The sequence below is a fragment of the Bison bison genome, unplaced genomic scaffold (genome assembly GCF_000754665.1).
Source record: "Bison bison bison isolate TAMUID 2011002044 unplaced genomic scaffold, Bison_UMD1.0 scf7180017864068, whole genome shotgun sequence".
NCBI lineage: Eukaryota > Metazoa > Chordata > Mammalia > Artiodactyla > Bovidae > Bison > Bison bison.
This window is the reverse complement of record NW_011494640.1, coordinates 7,784,839-7,806,329: the sequence shown is the minus strand read 5'-3', so window position 1 is coordinate 7,806,329 and position 21,491 is coordinate 7,784,839.

Sequence of the window (21,491 nt, the reverse complement as noted above, 5' to 3'; positions counted from 1 at the left end):
GGTTTTATCACCGCTGGCCTGGGAGACTGTGTAGGGTAGAAAATGAAGCAAAGGAAAGAGGCGGTCCACAGGACAGCTGAGTGTGTTGTGCTCCCGAGCACATGGACACCTGGGTTAATGGTTGTTGAAGCAGGAGGACTTTGAAGAGGGTGAGGAGACCCACATGGAGCATAAAGGGGGATTCACTTAATTCATCAACCAATTGATCAACACATTCAACAAGTGTTTATCGGCCACTTTACTAAGTGACTAATAACAGGTCTGGTAAAACACTCTTTGCAACGCTTACTGTGACTCTGTTTTCTCTCCTGCGGTGATGCTCCCCTGGGAAACGTTCCTCCCCCAATTTACCGCTCTTTCCTTCCCTCACTTCCCCAGCTTCTGCCCGCTGGACGCCACACTCTATCTGGCCAGGACTGTTGCAAACATCTTTAACTCACTCCCATGTTCAGTTTCATCTTCCCAAGTCCTGGTTTTGCTGTTAGTCACTTTCTTGAAACATGAATTGCATTTTCTGTTATTAAATTGGTTGCCTGGGCCTCTGCCGGGGTCCTAACTCAGGCTGGGATCCCTTGTCTTAGTTGGAGAGGTTCTTTTTCTGCTCAGATTTGCATAGCCAACAGTGAAACTGAAGCTGAGATGGGAAGCTTTATTCAATGGCCAAAGAACGGAGAAATGGGGACACAGTACACATATTGATTTCTCAGCTCCATTCGGGCATAGGCACCATATAAATAGGAAGGTTGAGGTAAAAGGGAGGGAATTGAGTAAAGAGAGGGAGGAATATTCATGACTTATCCAAGAACAGGGGTGTGACTGGGACCCAGAACTCAGGCAACACTACTTTTCAGTTCTTGTGTGGGTTTTTCCCACTGTTGCCATGGCAACTGCCAGCTGTCAGGGCACTGGTAGGAGTGTCATTTAGTTTGTTAATGCATTACAGTGAGTGTGCGTGTGTGTGTTCAGTCGCTCAGTTGTGTCCAACTCTTTGTCACCCCATGGACTGTAGCCCACCAGGCTCCTCTGTCCATGGGATTGTCCTGGCAAGAATACTGGCATCGGTTGCCATTTCCTCCTCCAGGGAATCATCCAGACCCAGGACTGAACCCGCATCTCCTGTGTCTTCTGCATTGGCAGGCAAATTCTTTACCACTGAACCACATACGAAGTCACTCGGAGTGTTGAATGATTCCCAAGGTCCACTGGAAGTCTGGTCTTCCACCATCTTGAGCTTAGTTAGTTCAAGCCAGTTGTTTTTTTCTTTTTGAAGCTTCCTGTTTTTATCATTGAGCCTGAAACCCATTTAAGAACAGCTTGTTTCCATTCAGGGGCGGGGCAACAGCCTTGGTAATGTTCTCACCGACTTCCACACTTCCAATGAGTCTTCACTGTGGTACCCAAGGATCTCTCCCTTTTGACTGTACTTTGTCCCCAGATTCTGTTCTCACTGTTCTTAGCCTTCTGGGCCTCTCCCAAGTCCTATCCTGCAGGTCCCACCCATAGACCTATAGCAGCTGCTGCCTGACCACCGCTCACACTTTCCTGTCTCCAGTCTTTACCAAAGCTCTTACGTAGGAGGCCTTTCACGTGACAGTCCTCCTAGTCATCCCAGTTCTCCTTCTCTCACACACTTAGAATCAACAAACTCCAGACCTCTAAGAACATCTATTTACAAGGTTACTCTAGTCCTGGTCCCATTGCATCGAGATTTCTTTATATGCATTTTTTACAAGACAAAGAGCTTGTGGATTCATCTTGTTATGTTTTCATGGGCTTCCCTGGTGGCTAAGTCAGGAAAAATCTGCCTGCAATGCAGGACACCTGAGTTTGATCCCTAGGTTGGGAAGATCCCCTAAAGAAGAAAATGGCAACCCACTCTAGTGTCCTTGCCTGGAGAATCCCATGGACAGAGGAGCCTGGTGGGCTACAGTCCATAGGGTTGCAAGAGTTGGACATGACTTTCAGACTAAACCACCACCAAAAGTTCTCATAGTGCCATGCAGAGCCACTTCCTCGGATGAGAAGTAACTCAACAACTATTTATTAAGCTGATTACACTGCCTTCCTCTCAGTTTATATGAAGGGAAAGTATTAAGATGCATTAAAACAGAAGTTCATGTGCCCTTTTAATAAAAATAAACAAATCCAGAAGATTAGAGAGTTGGAAAGAACTGTATACTAGCTGAAGGCATGAAAGAAATGCTTGTTCATCCTGTGTTTTCTGGTATAGTTCTTTAAGTAATTTTACAATTCTGTCTTTACTCTGTTACAGGAAAGAAAAACTACCAATATAACTACATTATAAAACGTCAGCCAAAAAATATCAGCAGAAATAAACTGGGTGTTTTACACGGGGGTTATCCTGAAAATGTAATGACTAATGTCAGGTGAGTGTAGTCAGGGTTTAGTGGTTTTGTGTTTAGAGCACTCAACCAACTTGATTAACTTTCTGGCTTTCTAAGGAGTATACAGAAGGCATTTTAAAGACTTCTTAAAGTAACTAAAAACTAACTTGAAGAGAGCCTATGCTAAAGACCCAAATCATAACATTATTCCAGGATAATTACAAATTCCTCCCTCAGGGTCCCAAAGAGGGCTGAAGGGGCACCTGGGCTTTCCTCGGCTGTTTGCTGCTTGGACAGGCTGAAGGTGACCCATCAGTTCAGTTCAATTGCTCAGTCATGTCTACTCTTTGTGACCCCATGGACTGCAGGATGCCAGGCATTTCTGTCCATCACCAACTCCTGGAGCTTACTCAAACTCATGTTCATAGAGTCAGCGATGCCATCCAACCACCTCAGCCTCTGTTGTCCCCTTCTTCTGCCTTCAATCTTTCCCAGCATCAGGGTCTTTTCCAATGAGTCAGTTCTTCACATCAGGTGGCCAAAGTATTGGAATTTCAGATTCAGCATCAGTCCTTCCAATGAATATTCAGGACTGATTTCCTTTAGGATGGACTCGTTGGATCTCCTTGCAGTCCAAGGGACTCGCAAGAGTCTTCTCCAATACCACAATTCAAAAGTATCAATTCTTTGGTGCTCAGCTTTCTTTATAGTCCAACTCTCACATCCATACATGACTACTGGTAAAACCATAGCTTTGACTAGGTGGACCTTTGTTGGCAAAGTAATGTCTTTGCTTTTTAATATGCTGTTTAGATTGGTAATAGCTTTTCTTTCAAGAAGCAAGTGTCTTAATTTCATGGCTGCAGTCAATATCAGCAGTGATTTTTGAGCCCCCAAAATTAAACTCTGTCACTGTTTGTATTGTTTCCCCAGCTATTTGCTATGAAGTGATGGGACTAGATGTCATGATCTTAGTTTTCTGAATGTTGAGTTTTAAGCCAACTTTTTCACTCTCCTCTTTCACTTTCATCAAGAGGCTCTTTAGTTCTTCTTCACTTTCTGCCATAAGGGTGGTGTCATCTGCATATCTGAGGTTATTGATATTTCTCCCGGCAATCTTGATTCCAGCTTGTGCTTCATCCAGCCCAGTGTTTCTCATGATGTACTCTGCATATAAGTTAAATAAGCAGGGTGACAATATACAGCCTTGATGTACTCCTTTCCCAATTTGGAACTAGTCTGTTCCATGTCCAGTTCTAACTGTTGTTTCTTGACGTGCATAAAGATTTCTCAGGAGGCAGGTCAGGTGGTCTGGTATTCCCATCTCTTTCAGAATTTTCCACAGTTTGTTGTGATCTACACAGTCAAAGGCTTTGGTATAGTCAATAAAGAAGAAGTAGATGTTTTTCTGGAACTCTCTTGCTTTTTCCATGATCCAGCGGATGTTGGCAATTTGATCTCTGGTTCCTCTGCCTTTTCTAAAACCAGCTTGAACATCAGGAATTTCATGGTTCACATAGTGCTGAAGCCTGACTTGGAGAATTTTGAGCATTACTTTACTAGTGTGTGAGATAAGTGCAACTGTGTGGTAGTTTGAGCATTCTTTGGCATTGCCTTTCTCTGGGATTTGAATGAAAACTGACTTTTCCAGTCCTGTGGCCACTGCTGAGTTTTCCAAATTTGCTGGCATATTGAGTGCAGCATTTTCACAGCATCATCTTTCAGGATTTGAAATAGCTCCACTGGAATTCCATCACCTCCACTAGCTTTGTTCATAGTGATGCTTTCTAAGGCCCACTTGACTTCACATTCTAGGATGTCTGGCTCTAGGTCAGTGATCACACCATCTTGGTTATCTGGGTCATGAAGATCTTTTTTGTATAGTTCTTCTGTGTATTCTTGCTACCTCTTCTTAATATCTTCTGCTTCTGTTATGTCTATACCATTTCTGTCCTTTACTGTGCCCATCTTTGTGTGAAATCTTCCCTTGGTATCTCTAATTTCTTGAAGAGATCTCTGGTCTTTCCTATTCTATTGTTTTCCTCTATTTCTTTGCACTGATCCCAGAGGAAGGCTTTCTTATCTCTCCTTGCTATTCTTTGGAATGCTGCATTCAAGTGGGTATATCTTCCCTTTTCCCCTTTGTCTTTAGCTTCTTTTCTTTTCTCAGTTATTTGTAAGGCCTCCTCAGAAAACTATTTTGCCTTCTTGCATTTCTTTTTCTTGGGGATGGCCTTGATCATTTCTTCCTGTAGAATGTCATGAACATCCGTCCATAGTTCTTCAGGCACTCTATCAGATCTAATCCCTTGAATCTATTTCTCACTTCCACTGTATAATCATAAGGGATTTGATTTAGGTCATATCTCAGTGCTCTACTGGTTTTCCCTACTTTCTTCCATTTCAGTCTGAATTTGGCAATAAGGAGCTCATGAGCTGAGCCACAGTCAGCTCCCTGTCTTGTTTTTGCTGACTGTATAGGACGTGTCCATTTTTGCTGCCAAAAATATAATATATGATTTTGATATTGACCATCTGGTGATGTCCATGTGTAAAGTCTTCCCTTGTGTTGTTGGAAGAGGATGTTTGCTATGACCAGTGTTTTCTCTTGGCAAAACTCTGTTAGCCTTTGCCCTGCTTCATTTTATACTCCAAGGCCAAATTTGTCTGTTACTCCAGGTATCTCTTAACTTCCTACTTTTGCATTGCAGTCCCCTATAATGAAAAGGACATCTTTTTTTTGGTGCTAGTTCTAGGTCTTGTAGGTCTTCATAGAACCGTTCAGTTTCAGCTTCTTCAGCATTACTGGTCGGGACATAGACTTGGGTTACTGTGATAGTGAATGGTTTGCCTTGGAAATGAACAGAGATCGTTCTGTCATTTTTGAGACTGCATCCAAGTACTGCACTTCAGACTTTTTTGTTGACTCTGATGGCTACTCTTTTTCTTCTAAGTGATTCCTGCCCACAGTAGTAGATATAATGGTCATCTGAGTTAAACTCACCCATTCCAATCCATTTTAGTTCACTGATTCCTAAAATGTTGATGTTCACTCTTGCCATCTCCTGTTTGACCACTTCCAATTTACCTGGATTCGTGGACCTAACATTCCAGTTTCCTATACAATATTGCTCTTTACAGCATTGGACTTTACTTCCATCACCAGTTACATCCACATCTGGGTGTTGTTTTTGCTTTGGCTCTGTCTCTTCGTTCTTTCTGGAGTTATTTCTCCACTGATCTCCAGTAGCGTATGCATATGGGGCACCTAGTGACCTGGGGAGTTCATCTTCCAGTGTCCTATCTTTTTGCCTTTTCATACTGTCCATGGCAAGAATACTAAAGTGGCTTGCCATTCCCTTCTCCAGTGGACCACATTTTGTCAGAACTCTCCACCATGACCCATCTGTTTTGGGTGGACCTACACGGCATGGGTCATAGTTTCATTGAGTTAGACAAGGCTGTGGTCCCTGTGATCAGTTTGGCTAGTTTTCTGTCATTGTGGTTTTCATTCTGTCTGCCCTTTGATGGATAAGGATGAGAGGCTTATGGAAGCTTCCTGATGGGAGAGACTGAGGGGGAAACTGGGTCTTGTTCTTGTAGTCTGGATCTGGGTCTTGTAGTATCAGAGTTTACTACAAGATGGTAGAGTGGAAAGATGTGCCCTCATCTCCTCTTGTGAGGACTCCAAAATTACAACTCGCTGCTGAACAACCATCAACAGGAGAATGTTGGATCCCACCAAAAAAAGATACCTCATATCCAAGGGCAAAGGAGGAGCCCCAGCAAGACGGTAGGAAGGGCAAAATCACATTTAGAATCAAACCCCATACCCAGCAGAGATGCTCAGATGGCTCAAACAAACCTTATGTACACTAGGACCCAGAGACCCCACAGAGACTGAGTTGGAACTGTGTTTGAGTGTCTCCTGCAGAGGTATGGGTCAGCAGTGGTGGGGCAGGGCCATGCTCAGTAAATCTTTAATCCAATTTTCTGTTGATGGCTGGGGCTGTCTTCCCTCCCAGTTGTTTGACCTGAGGCCAAACTATGGTGGAGGTAATGAAGATAATGGAGACTTCCTCCAAAAGGTCCCATACAGACACTGCTGCACTCAGTGCCCCCAACCCTGCAGCAGGCCACTGCTGACCCACGCCTCCACCAGAGACTCCTGGACACTCATGGGCATGTCTGGGTCAGTCTCTTGTGGGGTCACTGCTCCTTTCTCCTGGGTCCTGGTGCACACAATGTTTTGTTTGTGCCCTCCAAGGGTCTGTTTCCCCAGGTCTGTGTAAGTTCTGGAAGCTCTATGGTGGGGTTAGTGGTGACCTCCTCCAAGAGTGCTTATGCCATACCCAGGTCTGCTGCACCCAGAGCCTCTGCCCCTGTGGCAGGCAGGTTGTAATTTTGGAGTTCTCACAGGAGGAAATGAGCACACGTCCTTCTATTCTGCCATCTTGTAGTAAACTCTGATACTAATACACAAGTAACTGATTGAAGCCCAACACTACAGAAGTAGTTACATGTTCTTTGGAGTCAAAAAGGTACAGTCACTGGATAAGGAAACTTTTTAGTCCTCTGGGTGTATGTGAAGGCAACTGAAGAGCCCATGGGTTCAAGTTTCATTTGCTGCAAAAAATATTTTCTTCCTTGACTGCAGAGTTCTCTGAGGGTGACCCATAGGAGTATTTTAATCTTCTGAGAATGGCTAATAGAACCTGACCTGCAGACTCCAGTGATTACCTCTAACAGGAAAGAGTGGTCTGTGCAGTGGCAGCCATGTGAAAGCAATGATTTCAAGTAAGTATTCCACGTGGATGGTCTCTGACTACCCCAGCAACACAGAGATGTGAGAAACCTGTTTTTTGATTTGTCCTTCTTTTTATTTATCTGTTTATTTTTAATTGAAGGATAATTGTTTCACAATGTTGTATTGGCTTCTGTCATGCATCAACATGTATCAGCCATGTGTGTTACTCAGTCAGTTGTGTCTGACCCTTTGCCATGGACTGTAACTCACCAGGCTCCTCTGTCCATGGGATTCTCCAGGCAAGAATACTGGAGTGGGTTTCCATGCCCTTCTCCAGGGATCTTCCCAACCCAGGGATCGAACCCAGGTCTCCCACATTGCCAGCAGATTCTTTACCATCTGAGCCACCAGGGAATAGACTGAAACATGTCCCCTCCATTGTGAACCTCCCTCCCCTCCAGCCTGTCACAGAGTACTGGGTTGAGAACCCTGCATCATGCAGCAAATTCCCACTGGCTATCTGTTCCAAACACAGTAAAGCATATGTTTCCATGCTACTCTCTCAACTTGTCCAACCCTCTTCCGCCGTGTCCGCAAGTCTGTTCTGTGTCTGCATCTCTGTTGCTGCTTGTCCTTTTTGAACAGGCTGATGATAGCAGAAGTGTCCTTAAATTTGGCAGGTGACCTGGGAATGTTCTTCTTAGGATGTGCTTCTATCATCTGACACAACTGAAAGCATGCCCTGGAGTAACCCCTGATAACACAGGACCATTCTCTTCTGAATCGGAGTCCTAACCTGCGTTAGAGGGTGAGGGATTATCCCAGGATGAAATAATGTGACCGGGGATACCATTTCCCTTTTGAGTTCAAAATGTTCCCCTAAAACAATGTTTTCCCAACCTGGTAATTGGGAATGAAGGATCTCTGTCCTGGGCTGACAGGCTGAGAGATGTAAAAGCAGCCAAGAGAATTCTGGTCCATTCAGACCTTTATAATTCCCTAAAGAGAAAAGGGGGTTAATAGTTGTTTCCTGTTCTATTTTTAAAGATGGCTTTAAAAAGAGAAGCCAAAGCTAAATTTAGCAAGTTTTTTAAGTGAGAAGGATCCACTAAGGAAGTGCACAAGGCCATGTGAGATTCCACTGTGGGTATCTGCATCAACAACAGGGAAGTGACCTCGAGGCTTAGGTCACTTATCTCCCCAGAGATGGTATTTAAGGGGCCCCTGGTGGAGGCAGGCATCAGAACTTCCTCACCTCCTGAGTCTCCCTCCTCACCTCTCCTCTCTACTCAGAGTCCCCTCTACCGACACCATGGGCTGCTGTGGTTGTGGAAGTTGTGGTGGCTGCGGTGGTGGCTGCGGTGGTGGCTGCGGTGGTGGTTGTGGTGGTGGCTGTGGTGGTGGCTGTGGCAGCTGCAACAGCTGCAGATGCTACCGGGTGGGCTGCTGCACCAGCTGCTGCCCCTGCTGCTATGGCTGCTGTGGGGGCTGCTGCAGCGTCCCCGTGGTCTGCTGCCACCGCCGCACCTGCAGCTGCAACTCGTGTGGCTGCGGCGGTGGGAAGGGCTGCTGCCAGCAGAAATGCTGCTGCCAGAAGCAATGCTGCCACTAGGCTGCCAGCTCAGTCTCTGTTCTGGATGTCTCTCTACCCCGTTCACCTGCCCTACTTGACATCACCTGGGATTCTAGGACTTACCTTCCTGGGCTGCAACTTTGCTCCTGGATTTGGATTCCTGTCTCTTCTGCTTTGCGTATTTTTAGTTTCTCTCTCTGAAAAGTTCCCAATCGATTAGCAAACATCCAAAATAAAGGCCCAAGTACAGCCTGACTCCTAAAGAAGAGTCGACATCACTGAGCTCCATCAAATAGGATCACAATTCCCAATATCCTTAGATGAACATTTAGTTCTCAGTTATGTGCTCTTATTGCTGTACCTTTTCTATCACATATTCCTGTTTATCAACAACTGTTTTCTAAATTTCCTAATAAAATAATTCAATTTATCATGTAGAAGTTTCTCTTTGCCTTTGTTTTGGTTTAATTATATTTTACCTCCTAGAAGATCTCAATCTCTTAAAAGTCTCTTGGTGGAGGGGCAGTGACCGCGGAGCCAGGAAGGACCATGAGAACAGTTTTTCTGTCTCCACTGTCTATGAACTCCAGTTTCAATACAAGCAGAACAAACATACTTGAAAGTGCGGCTTTGTTCACAATTTGAATTCAGTTTTGAGGTAACAGATTTATTTACATATGGATGTTTCCCTAGTGTATTAGAAGTCCTGTATTATTCACAAAGAACCAGTTTAAACAAAGTTTCCATAAATACATCTACTACCAAACTATGGATGACTATACATTGCCTTAAGATTTCCATCCACTGGGGCCGTTTACTCTTTGCTTGGAGGGCAGAGCTCCACCCCTGCAGTGCGGGCCTTTTCATTTTTTTCCCCATATAAATTCAGGCAGCAGTGTACAGTTAGAATTTTGCTGTCATTAGTTTAGCTTCCCCTGGTGGCTCAGTGCTAAAGAATATGGCTGCCACTGCAGGGTCACAGGTTCGAACCCTGGGTTGGGAATAAATCCCCTGGAGAAGGAAATGGCAGCCCACTCCGGTATTCTTGCCTGGGAAATCCCATGGACAGAGGAGCCTGGCGGGGCTGTAGTCCATGGAGTTGCAAGGAGTGGGGTCATGACTTAGTGACTAAAACAAACAGAACAACTACAAAAATCAATACCATCAGGTTGTGCTAAATAAGTTGGCACTGGTAGATGTGATATTTGTGTTATGTTTGTTCTCTTGCACCAGCCTTTGGCCCCACTGGTGCTTTTGAAGTAACTGTTGCTTGCTTTTCTGTTTATGTTAATTGGGTTGCCCAAAAAGTAAGATCGTACGAAAAACGTGAACAAACTTTTTGACCAACCAAATAATTTACCCTCATTTGAGGTTTATTGTTAAGACTTAGGGTTTCTTTCTAATTTGTATCAGATCTTAATAGCTTAAGATAAAATTTATGCTTTTGTGTATTTATTTCTGTTTCTTAGACTCTTAAGCCTATTGGGACTTTGAGCCGTCATCTAATCTGTGTCCCTTTCCCAGACTGTTGGAAGTCCTTTCCTGTTGGAAAATCATTATGTGGGTAAGATCTACCTCTTTCATTCCTAGAGGAAACTAGACCTTAGTTAATCCTCGATAATCGTCATTCATTTTGAAGACGCAAGTTGAAATACAAGTGATGTTTTATGATTCAAACCATGATAGTATTTAGAAGGATTTGAATATTTCAGAAGAGTTTGCTTTCTGTTGACAAATGTTCATTGAAAGGCTCCTAGGTATAAAGATAGGTCTAAAGAGATGATGCCAGGTCAAAGATGGAGCAGACTCTGCCTTAGAATGTTTGTGGGGGATGACTGTGCACACAAATAATTCTAATCCTAAGGCTAAGTGTGATGCCTGGGCTTGTAGATGTTTCCATCAGAGGTAGGAAGACCATTCTTACAAACACCCAGAACGGGTTCATTGCACTGAACTGTGTGGCTTCTTGTTCCACGTGACCTTTTCAGTGTATGTTTTCTCCATCACACGTGGTCCAGTTTGGACAAGAGCCAGAGAGTGGCAGAGGCTGTTGTCCCTAGATGGGGTGGTCAGCATCATTGTTTTTGCATAAGTTTCCTCATTCCTTTGCTACAGGCATGAGTTTCTCAGATGGACCAAGTACTGAGAAGAAAGTGATGGGTCACAATGTAAGAAAGAAAATCTTTTCTGTAGCTCAGTTGAGCTCAGCAAATCTTTTCATTTTTCAATCTGATATTATTTGCACTTAATTTGCAAATTCCTGTAGGCCCTGCTTATCTGTTTCCCACAGTAAGGCATACAGACTGTTTATGCCAATTATTTAGATAACCTAGTGAAGATCCAAATTCTCAGTAGGATTATAGAAAGCAAACTATTCACCAACTGAGTTATGGTGTAGAATGTGTGAACTCAGAGTGCTCCTCCTACACTCTCCAACCCCCATCACACCCTCCCCCCACCCTGTCCATGCATAGAGTCTGTTCATGGCAGTTTCATGTGATGGGAATTAGTGTGGACCATGTTCAGAAGGAGGCAGAGAGCAGAGCACGTCAAGGAAAGCCAGGAATCAGGCTGCATACCTGGACCACATCATGGATGCGACAGCAGCATGTTTCTTTCATTTAAACATCAAGAATGGTTCATTACACAGGTTCACCTAAGTCACAGCATCTCTTTAGGCCTACAGCTCAACACTCACAGAAACACACGTGGTTGATACTCATCACACATTACCGAGAGAGTGGATTTGTTTGCAAGGGCTGCCATAACAAAGTAGAACAAACTGGGCGGCTCAAACAGGAGTTTGTTTTCTCACAGTTATGGAGGCTGCAAGTCCAAGATCAAATTCAAGTTCCTCGGCTGCAAGTCCAAGATCCAGATGTCAGCAGGTTAAATTTCTTCTGCAGCCTCTCTCCTTGGTTGCAGATGGCTTCCATCTTGCCTGTCCTTCCCTCTGGGCATGTCTGTGTCCTTACTTCCTCTTCTTAGAAGGGCACCTGCCGCATTTGTTTAGGACCCGCTTTAATGATCTTCTTTTAACTTAATTACCTCCTTAAATATTTTATCTCTACATATAGTCAGGTTCGGAGATACAAAGGGTTAGGACTTCAACATATTGATTTGAGCATGAGTGGGGGACACAGTTCAACTCATAACAAAAGAGCAACACAACCTAGAGATGTCATATCACATGTCCTTCATTCTTGTGATTTTGCTTGTGACCTATATTTGCTTCGCTTTTTGTTTCTCTGTAGCCTTTATGGATGTACACATATCTTCTTTTCTATATCAAACTGCCACCTATCTAACTGAAGGAATCATGTCTTCTGGGTATCCCCCCGTAAGACCCAGCTCCATGCCTGGCAAATAAATGTTCAGTAACTATCAGTGGTTGACTGGTCACCTGGGTCCCTTTCTCACAAATCAGTGTCAATGATGAATGTGACATCTCTTTCACCCTGACAGCCTCGTGTCTTTTATTCACAGTGACAAAGCAAATGCATATGTCTAATGAGAGGGACAAGGGACCAACAGCCTAAAAAGGGTTCCATCTTCCATGGGAGGAGTGGCCGTATCTCCAGAATTTGTCTGCTCAACCTTTCTTTGTGGGAAAACTGCCCCAAGGATCCCCAGTGAGGAAAAGTTGGGTAAGAAGGATGGATGGGGCTTCTCTCTTGACCACTCCCTCCTAGCTGGGAATAGCCATGTGATGATTGTGGTTCTAAGAGTGGAGTGTGGGACCAGAAGGACGAATCAGAGGGTGGAGGTCCCGGGGGATAAATCCTTGAGGCTGAGATTAACTAAGGGGAGGTGGGTAACCAGAGAGCACTAGAGGATCAGGGCTCTTGGAGGTGGGGGAAAAAAAACGAAAGCATAGTCAGGTGGCTGCCAAAACCTACCTCGTCAACTTAGAGTTGGGGGAGACACACACTCTCGTTAAATGCTATCTTCTGAATTTCAAGGAGCCGAGAAGGAAGACCTCCTTTGGAAGTCTTACCTGACATGGTTACTTCACCCATGTCTCCTTAGGTTATTTAGTTCCATTTGGTCAGTTCAACCTGTTTAAACATCTGCCTTGTGTCAGGCTCTGTATAGAGGGACAAGAAAACTCCGCAAGTGAACCTCGTGGGTTTGGTGCCAGAATGTCCTTCTGAGAGACATTTCCTAGGTGCTTGGCTTCCCTCAGGCTTTACTCTCCTGTCCAACCCTGCTGGGAACTCCCAACTGACCATGATGGATTAAACAGCTGGAGTCCACAGAAAAGGGCCAAGGAAGGGTATGGGAGAGTGACAGAAGGGGTGTTTGGGGACACGTTTTATCATGTATATGGACTCTTCAGGGAACGGGGTGCTTGAAAGTTGCCCTTTTTGATTGTTTGGATTCCAGTGCTCACAGTCTCACGTTATAACCGAGGGCTGATCTTGTTGTGTTCAGAGGCTAGTCTCAGACATCCATGGTGCTGGTCTTGGCTAGAGCTGAACTTCGTGGTCCGGCTCTGGGAGGTCTGAGCTGGAGAATATGGATGGTCAGTGAGGGAGATGCCTCGTTGGCAAGCACAGGTGAACTGCAGAGCTAGTGGCAAAGGAACATGTGGGACCCAGCACCTCCATTTATGTTGCTTTTTGCAGTTGTTGCTGTTGTAATTGTTTAATTGCTAAGTCATGTCCAACTCCTTGAGACCCCATGGAGCATAGCCCACCAGACTCCTCTGTCCATGGGATTTCCCAGGCAAGAATACTGGAGTGGGTGGCCATTTTCTTCTTAGTAATGAGGCATGACAATTATAATCAAAATGCAGGAGAAGGAAACTCTATGAAGAGGCGAAGAGTGATGATCATAAACATGAGCCTAAAGGTGACCAAGCTCCTGAGTGACCCCATGACCATGCAGGATCTGTCCAAATATTTACTGATGCACTAAGACTTCTGCTGCTAAGACTCTATCCAGGGAGAGATTTGCGGAGAGTCTAGTGGACTACATTGAAGTGCTAACACTGAGGATGTGCCCCTAATCCCCTGCTTCTTTATAAACCCACACAGATTACTCATTCACTAACTACATCTATGACAAAAAATGTATCTAGTTTTTGATTCATTGCTGCCTTTACTTATGTAACATCTGCCTTGTCTATTGGGATCAAAACACATTTCTCCTGATAGACTCTTGAGAGACTTGAAAGAGAAAAGAGATGAGTCTTGCTCTAATGCAAATCCAGGTCTCCTGTATTGCAGGCAGAATCTTTACCCTCTGAGCCACCAGGGAAGCCACAGCTAACACTAATGCAATTTACTAAGACAACAGTGGCTTTGTGTATACAGGGATGTCAATGCAATGGTGAAAATAAGACACAAATAAACACAAAGTTAGAGGCATTTCGAGAATGTGGAACATCGACTATCTTGACTCAGTTTTGTTGAGAACATGATTTGAACAGCAATTGACAGAGAAGGGGGCTTCTCAGGTGGCAAATCCATCTGCCAATGCATGAGACTCAGGTTTTATCCCTGAGTTGGGAAGATCCCCTGGAGTAGGAAATGGCAACCCACTCCAGTATTTTTGCTTGACAAATCCCATGGACCGAGGAGCCTGTCAGCTACAGTCCATGGGGTCTCAAGGAGTCAGACACGACCAAGTGAATGAATGCACACACACAGGCACACATCCCACACACACAAAACAGAGAAGACTACACATTTATTATTTTGGCTGGTGTTTATTAAATGCAGGCAGGAAAACAGAAACTCCAGAAATGTGAGATTTCCGTGGACTGATGATAAGGATCCAGCCATGTTTGTGACTTGAAAGTCAAAGAGGAGCAGACAGAAAGACAGGGGTAGTCTTACCTAGAACACGGCTCCCTGGAGCACCTTCTCAGAAGCCAGACTGGGAGCCTAGTGGCAGCATTGCTTCTGGCAGCTGCACTTCTGCTGGCAGCAGCATTTCTGCTGGCAACAGCCCTTCCCACCGCCGCAGCCACACGAGTTGCAGCTGCAGGTGCGGCGGTGGCAGCAGACCACGGGGACGCTGCAGCAGCCCCCACAGCAGCCATAGCAGCAGGGGCAGCAGCTGGTGCAGCAGCCCACCCGGTAGCATCTGCAGCTGTTGCAGCTGCCACAGCCACCACCGCAGCCACCTCCACAGCCACCGCCACAGCCACCACCGCAGCCACCACCGCAGCCACCACAACTTCCACAACCACAGCAGCCCATGGTGTCAGTAGAGAGGACTCAGGAGAGGTGAGGAGGGAGACTCAGGAGGGAGTCGAATGTCAGCTTCTGCTGGAGGGGACCCTTATATACCAACTCTGGGGACAGGAGAGGGAAGACACATGACCACTTCCTTGTTACTATTTGTCTGGATTTACATGGAAGACTGCATCGTCTTTTATTTACTTCCCTTTTAGATATCTTTGTGTTTACCATATTTTCAATGTTTTTTTTTCTTTTGTATAACTATATTCCAATGCAATTTGAAAAGGCTTAAATGTTCCAGGGAAGCATGCTGAGAACCCAGCTGTCAACAGGAATGGGCAGACTTCTCTATCATCCCGCAATACCAGGGACTATCACTGTGAGTGTGAGTGCTGGGCGGGGTTGTCTGCAGCCCACACCTGCCATTGGACAGCCCCCAGGCCAGGTGACCTGTGAGCTTCCAAGGGGGTCGGGACAGTGAAGCTTGAGGTACAATCCCTGACCTCGAAGAGTTTGCAATATAGTGACATTAGAAGCTGGGGATGTGAAAATGGCCACAAATTCCAAACAAGGCCAGATGTTGTGATCAGGCTTCATGACCAGTGGGAACTGCTGAGGCTCGAAGTTTTCATTCCCCACCTCTTCATTTGAAGTGTACCTTTGTGATTTGTCTTCTCACAGCCAGGCCGTAATGATTCTTTTAAAAACAAATATTGGGTTGGCCAAAAAGTTCGTTTGGGTTTTCTGTACCCCCTCATGAAGAAACCCAGACCAACTTTTTGGCCAGCCCAACAGATCCTCTGAAGAGTCTGCATACTGATCGTGTATTCTTGGCATGTGTAGCTTTGGATGAGGGACTGATTTTGTCTTTGATGATATGACATCAGTTGATGTCTGAGAGAAGCACCCCTGTGCTAAGTAGCTGACTTAGATGATTCTGAGAGCAGGGTGGATACCCAAGGAGTACAGGTACAGAGGCCAGAGAAGTAGGGGAAGAATGGAGTCTGTGGCAATGAGGTGAAGCAGGTAGCTGTGGATCCTGGGGGGATGTGAGCGCTGGGGACCAAAACGGAGGCTGTAAAAATATAAGGAAGGAAAAATGAGAGTGCCAGTGGCCTTTTCATCACATGAGCTGATGTAGGAGCATCTCTCGCCATCACTGAGTCCAGAGACCTTGGTGGGCACGTTTGCCGGCTGACTGTCTCCCGGAGCTTCTCTGGCCACAGGCTTGCTGCTCAGAGTCCACATTGTCAATTTGGTGAGACTGTTCTTCGGGAATCTGAGTGAAAGGAGATGCTGTGGCCCCAGGACTGATAGGCGGTGTTATCAATGAGCACAGCTGTTTCTGTATGTGGGCTGAAGAGCATTCCAACTGCTCAGGGGGTGCTTCATCGGGGTGAGGGGGGCAGAGGAGCAGACAGAGATAGGTGAGCAGGTGTGAGAGCTTTCAGAGGGGCAAAAGTAAACTGAATTTCGTGAAAGACTAGATATGGGCTGAGAGAAAGGAAAGACTCCAAGATGACTTTAAAAATTTTATTTAGTCATTTCTTTATGACTGTGCTGGGTCTCTGTTGCTGTGCACAGGCTTTCTGTGGTTGCAACAGGCAGGGACCGTCTTCTTTGCGGTGCGTGGGCTCCTCATGGCAGTGGACTCTCTAGTTGTGGCTCACAGGCTGTAGGGCACGCGGGCTCAGTAGTTGTGGCTCACAGGCCGTAGGGCACGTGGGCTCAGTAGTTGTGGATCACAGGCCGTAGGGCACGCGGGCTCAGTAGTTGTGGCTCATGGGTTTAGTTGCCCTGGGGCATGTGGGATCTTCCCAGGCTAGGGATCAAACCCATGTCTCTTGCTTTGGCAGGCGGCCTCTCAACCACTGGACCACCAGGGAAGTGCCAAAGGCAATTTTTTAAATGGATTGCCAACTGGATGGGTCAGGAACTGTGGAGAAATTTACATTTTGGGGGGATGGGGAGTCAGGGAAGATTATGAATTGAGTCTGGGACAAGTGACACTGGAGGTGCCTCTGAGATGCCTGCAGGGAGAAGGTGGACTGCAAGTTGGCTAAGTGTGGAATCTGAAGAAGATTCCAAGCTGGATGTGTGCATCTGAGGAACAAATCCAGGCATATACATGGGGAAATGGAAACGATGGGTGTGGATATGAGCATTCAGGGAGATAGTGTAGAGTGAGAGAGGAGAGCATGAATCAAGGCCTCTAGTAGACGACTTTCGAGGTTACAAAAAGGGAAGACGTTAATTTCATTCAAAAACAATTTTTGGAAATAGAGCTGTGAACATGTAGCTTCATAAGAACTAAAATGGCCAACGTAATGAGGCCGAAAGTACACAGTACTAACAAAGGGGAAATGTTTGAAAGAGAATGGCTTGTTCAATGTGGGCATTCATGTTGACTTACCTGCCTCTCAAAATTTCTGTGAAAGCAGGGGGATTTCAACTGACTCTTTGGAGAGAAAACCATTAAGGAGAAACAGAACAGGAGCTCGTAGCAATCCAGGGCCTTCTTACTTCAGAATCTTAGACTCAACTGTGCTTCTGCAAAGATCCCCTCCAACAGGTTAGCGCCTCTTGGCTTGTTTCTAAAATGACTTTAAAGAGGAAAGCTAAAATTAGCAAATGTGTTGGGTTAAATGTAGTCCATAAGCATGTGAACAAGGAAGAAGCCTAGACAACCCTATTTGGAAGCTGCAATGGCAGCAAGGAGGAAGTGACCACTGGTCATGAGTCCTGGGTCACTCCCTCTCCCGTCTCCCAAGATGGTATATAAAGGCCTCGCCAGCAGAAAGCGGCATCAGACCTCCCTGCCCTCCTGAGTCTCCCTCCTCACCTCTCCTGAGTCCTCTCTACTGACACCATGGGCTGCTGTGGTTGTGGAAGTTGTGGTGGCTGCAGTGGTGGCTGCGGCGGTGGCTGCGGTGGTGGCTGTGGCGGTGGCTGTGGTGGTGGCTGCGGCAGCTGCAGCAGCTGCAGATGCTACCGGGTGGGCTGCTGCACCAGCTGCTGCCCCTGCTGCTATGGCTGCTGTGGGGGCTGCTGCAGCGTCCCCGTGGTCTGCTGCCACCGCCGCACCTGCAGCTGCAACTCGTGTGGCTGCGGTGGTGGGAAGGGCTGTTGCCAGCAGAAATGCTGCTGCCAGCAGAAGTGCAGCTGCCAATAAGCAATGCTGCCACTAGGCGGGCTGCTCTTCGGGTGCTGCTGGTACCCATTCTGTTAGTAAAGCTTCCCTCCTTCTCACCCATTTTTCCTCTACACTATGGTCCTGGACCCTCTTCCTGGCTTTCTTTGGTACCACAAATCCCACCATCTGGAAAGTTTCCCACCAAAAGGAAACATCTAATGGAAAAATTCTGTGTGCAGCCCAGCCCCTGAGTGATTGTGCACATCAGTAAACTCAGCTGAAGGAAATCTTGATTCCTAATGTTTGGTTTGATGGATATGAATACATCCAGCTGAATACCACCATTCAGCTCATTCCTTGATCTACTTTTCCCTGCTTGCAGGCATGGTTTTCTTTTTTCCCTTTCTTGTTCTTAGTTATCCCATAATGTTGTCCAAATTTCGTAATAAAATAAAAACTAGATACTCATAAGAAAGCAGTCTTTTTGTTTTCATTGTGTTCTGAATCCTGGTTTGTCTGTTCTGAAACTTCAGAGACTTTATCTTGAACAAAGCCTTTAACTCCCTCGCAGTGGCAGCATCGCAAGCAAAGGTCATATAAGAAGCTCTGCCATCCAGGAGGACCAACCTCTCTTCCCAGTGAAGCATCCCTTTGCCTCCGTGACCCCTCCCTCCCTTACACCCCCGTGTGTTGACTCCTTTGTTTTATTGATGCACCGCAACGTGGCCCATCAGCAGCTGCTCTGAAAGCCAAGCATGGCCACTCTCTTCAGGACCCAAATGCAGAATTCAGTGGTGGGAATAAGACTATCTGAGCTTTGGATGAATTCTGTTGCTGATATATTCAATCTTTTTCTTTGCCTCTTCCTGTTCTTCGTGTGTGATGTTTTCTTTTCTCATTTTTTTTCAGCACACTGCAACATTCAATAAAAACACACTGAAATATTTAAAAATAAAACACATTAAATTGCCACAAACTCTCCCAATGCCTCTATCTTCTCAAGTATCTTTAGCAAAAGTAATAAGTGAAATGAAGGAAAGGAAGGATGAAAGGCCATCAAGGGGAAAGGAAGCTTTCAATGTATTTTTCCAGGAGGAAGTCTTTTCTTCCACTGCTTAAATTTCATTAAAAGCAACAGGGTAACTGCTTTTTTTCCCCTTCCCTTTTCTATTCCTTTCTTTCTCTCTCCTCCCCCTTTACCTGCTTTTCCTTTTCTTTTTTTCTTTTTCTGATTATTTTCTGTGGTCTACAGCCATATCAACCTGAATGCGCCCAATTATGTCTGATTATTTTCTACAACTTTTTCCAGTTGTTGAGATTTTGCTGTTTTATTAGCAGTAGAGATGGGAGGCTGAGGAGATCTGGATCACAATAGTTCAGTCTTTTCACTTTGATGCAACCTCTATGTTCAAAAAAGTGGAAAAAATCCAGTGTGGATAACAGAAAAATAAAACAAGTTAACAGTAAAGCTGGGCTCAAAATCAAGACAAATATCTCTGTGGAAGAGACTCAGAATGGAAATGCAGAATACGAGGTTGCATGTGTTGGGTTCTGGGCCTGTCAGTGGGCTAAACGGAGAGTGGGGATGTATCTCACTTGATATGGGGGACCAGAGTCAGGCTTACTTTTGAGGTTAAGTGCCGGATCCTCTTGGATCTTAAAAAATAATTTACTGCTCTTGGTTGCCTGGGGCTATGGCTTCTAAACTGCTTCACCAGAGACACTGGTTTTGATGCTTTTGAACTGTGGTATTGGAGAAGACTCTTGAGAGTCCCTTGGACTGCAAGGAGATCCAACCAGTCCTTCCTAAAGGAAATCAGTCTTGAATATTCATTGGAAGGACTGATGCTGAAGCTGAAACTCCAATATTTTGGCCACCTGATGTGAAGGACTGACTCAATGGAAAAGACCCTGATGCTGGGAAAGATTGAAGGTGGGAGAAGGGGATGGCAGAGGATGAGATGGTTGGAGGGCATCACTGACTCTATGGACGTAAGTTTGAGCAAGCTCTGGGAGTTGGTGATGGACAGGGAAGCCTGGAATGCTGCAGTCCATGGGGTCAAAAAGAGTCGGACACGACTAAGCGACTGAACAACAATCTTGCTCAAGAATCACCTATGCTATCCTGCAACTACTATGGGATGGGGCAGGAAAGATAACTATTAATACAAAACTGCTAGACAGGAAGACGCAAAGATAGTGGGGCATTGAGGCGAGAAGAGAAATAGATGAAAATAATACCAAAAACACCTCCCTGCAAACAAGTTTCAAAAGCTCTTAATAGTGGGAGCCTCTAAGATGGTGCCCATGATTCCTGCCTCGGGTTTACTCATGAAATCACCTCTGTTGAATATTGGCTGGTCTAATGGCTCATGATTGCAAGTTTATATCTTTAAAAATAAGAACTTACTAAAGCATAACCACTCGCTTCCCAGGTGGCGCTAGTGGTAAAGAACCTGCCTGCCAATGCAGGAGACGTGAGACATGGGTTTGATCCCTGAGTCAGGAAGAACCCCTGGAGGAGAACGTGGCAACTCACTCCAGTATTCTTGCCTGTGAATCTCATGGACAGAGGAGCCTGGAGGGCTACAGTCCACGGGGTTGCAAAGAGTTGAACACGACTGACCCAACTTAGCACACATGCAAAGCCTAACCACCAACTACTATCACACCTAAAAATATGAATAATTCTTTAATATCTCTAGTCAGCATTCAGAATGTCCTGATTATCTCATATTTTTAGTTTCTTGGTATGAAACAGGATTCAAACAAGATTCACACATGGCGACTGATAGGTCTCCTAAAATACTATCCTAAAAGAAAAAATACCTCTTTTTCTTTTCCCCTCAAATTCCATTTGTTGAATGGAACAACAAATGGAATTCCATTTGTTGAAAAAAGGCATACTTTCCCAGATTCTGGTGTTTTTGAGTGATATCCTTGGATGTCATTTAATGACTCCTTCTATTTCCTCTCTTTTCTGTAAATTGGTAGTTCAATCTAGGAGCATGTTTATTATTTGCATTTATTTCTTACTACTCGTTTCCTATTTTTTCATGCTCCTTAATTTTCCCATTCCTTTCTTGAGTTCTTTATAGTTAACATTTCCCATATGTTTTATCCCTCCCTTCTGTTTATAAATTATGTAATTTATCTCTAAGTTTTTGGTAGTTGCACTGGACATATTAATTCTTGAATAAATAAAGCAGGGATGTATAAGAATGATGGTGGTGGGAGTTGTCTGCCCTGGTATAGGTAGTAAGGGGGAGAATTGTCTGCAGAGAATTTAAAAGCAATAATAAAACTAATTAAAACTCTGTCTACATTTTATTATTACCACTAATCAGCAATTTCCAACAATGATGCTGATAAACAAATGCCTCCCTGCCACATGGTCTGCTTCCTAACTCCCTGCTCACATGCAATCCTGCTACTGCTGCTGCTGCTAAGTCACTTCGGTCGTGTCCGACTCTGTGCGACCCCATAGATGGCAGCCCACCAG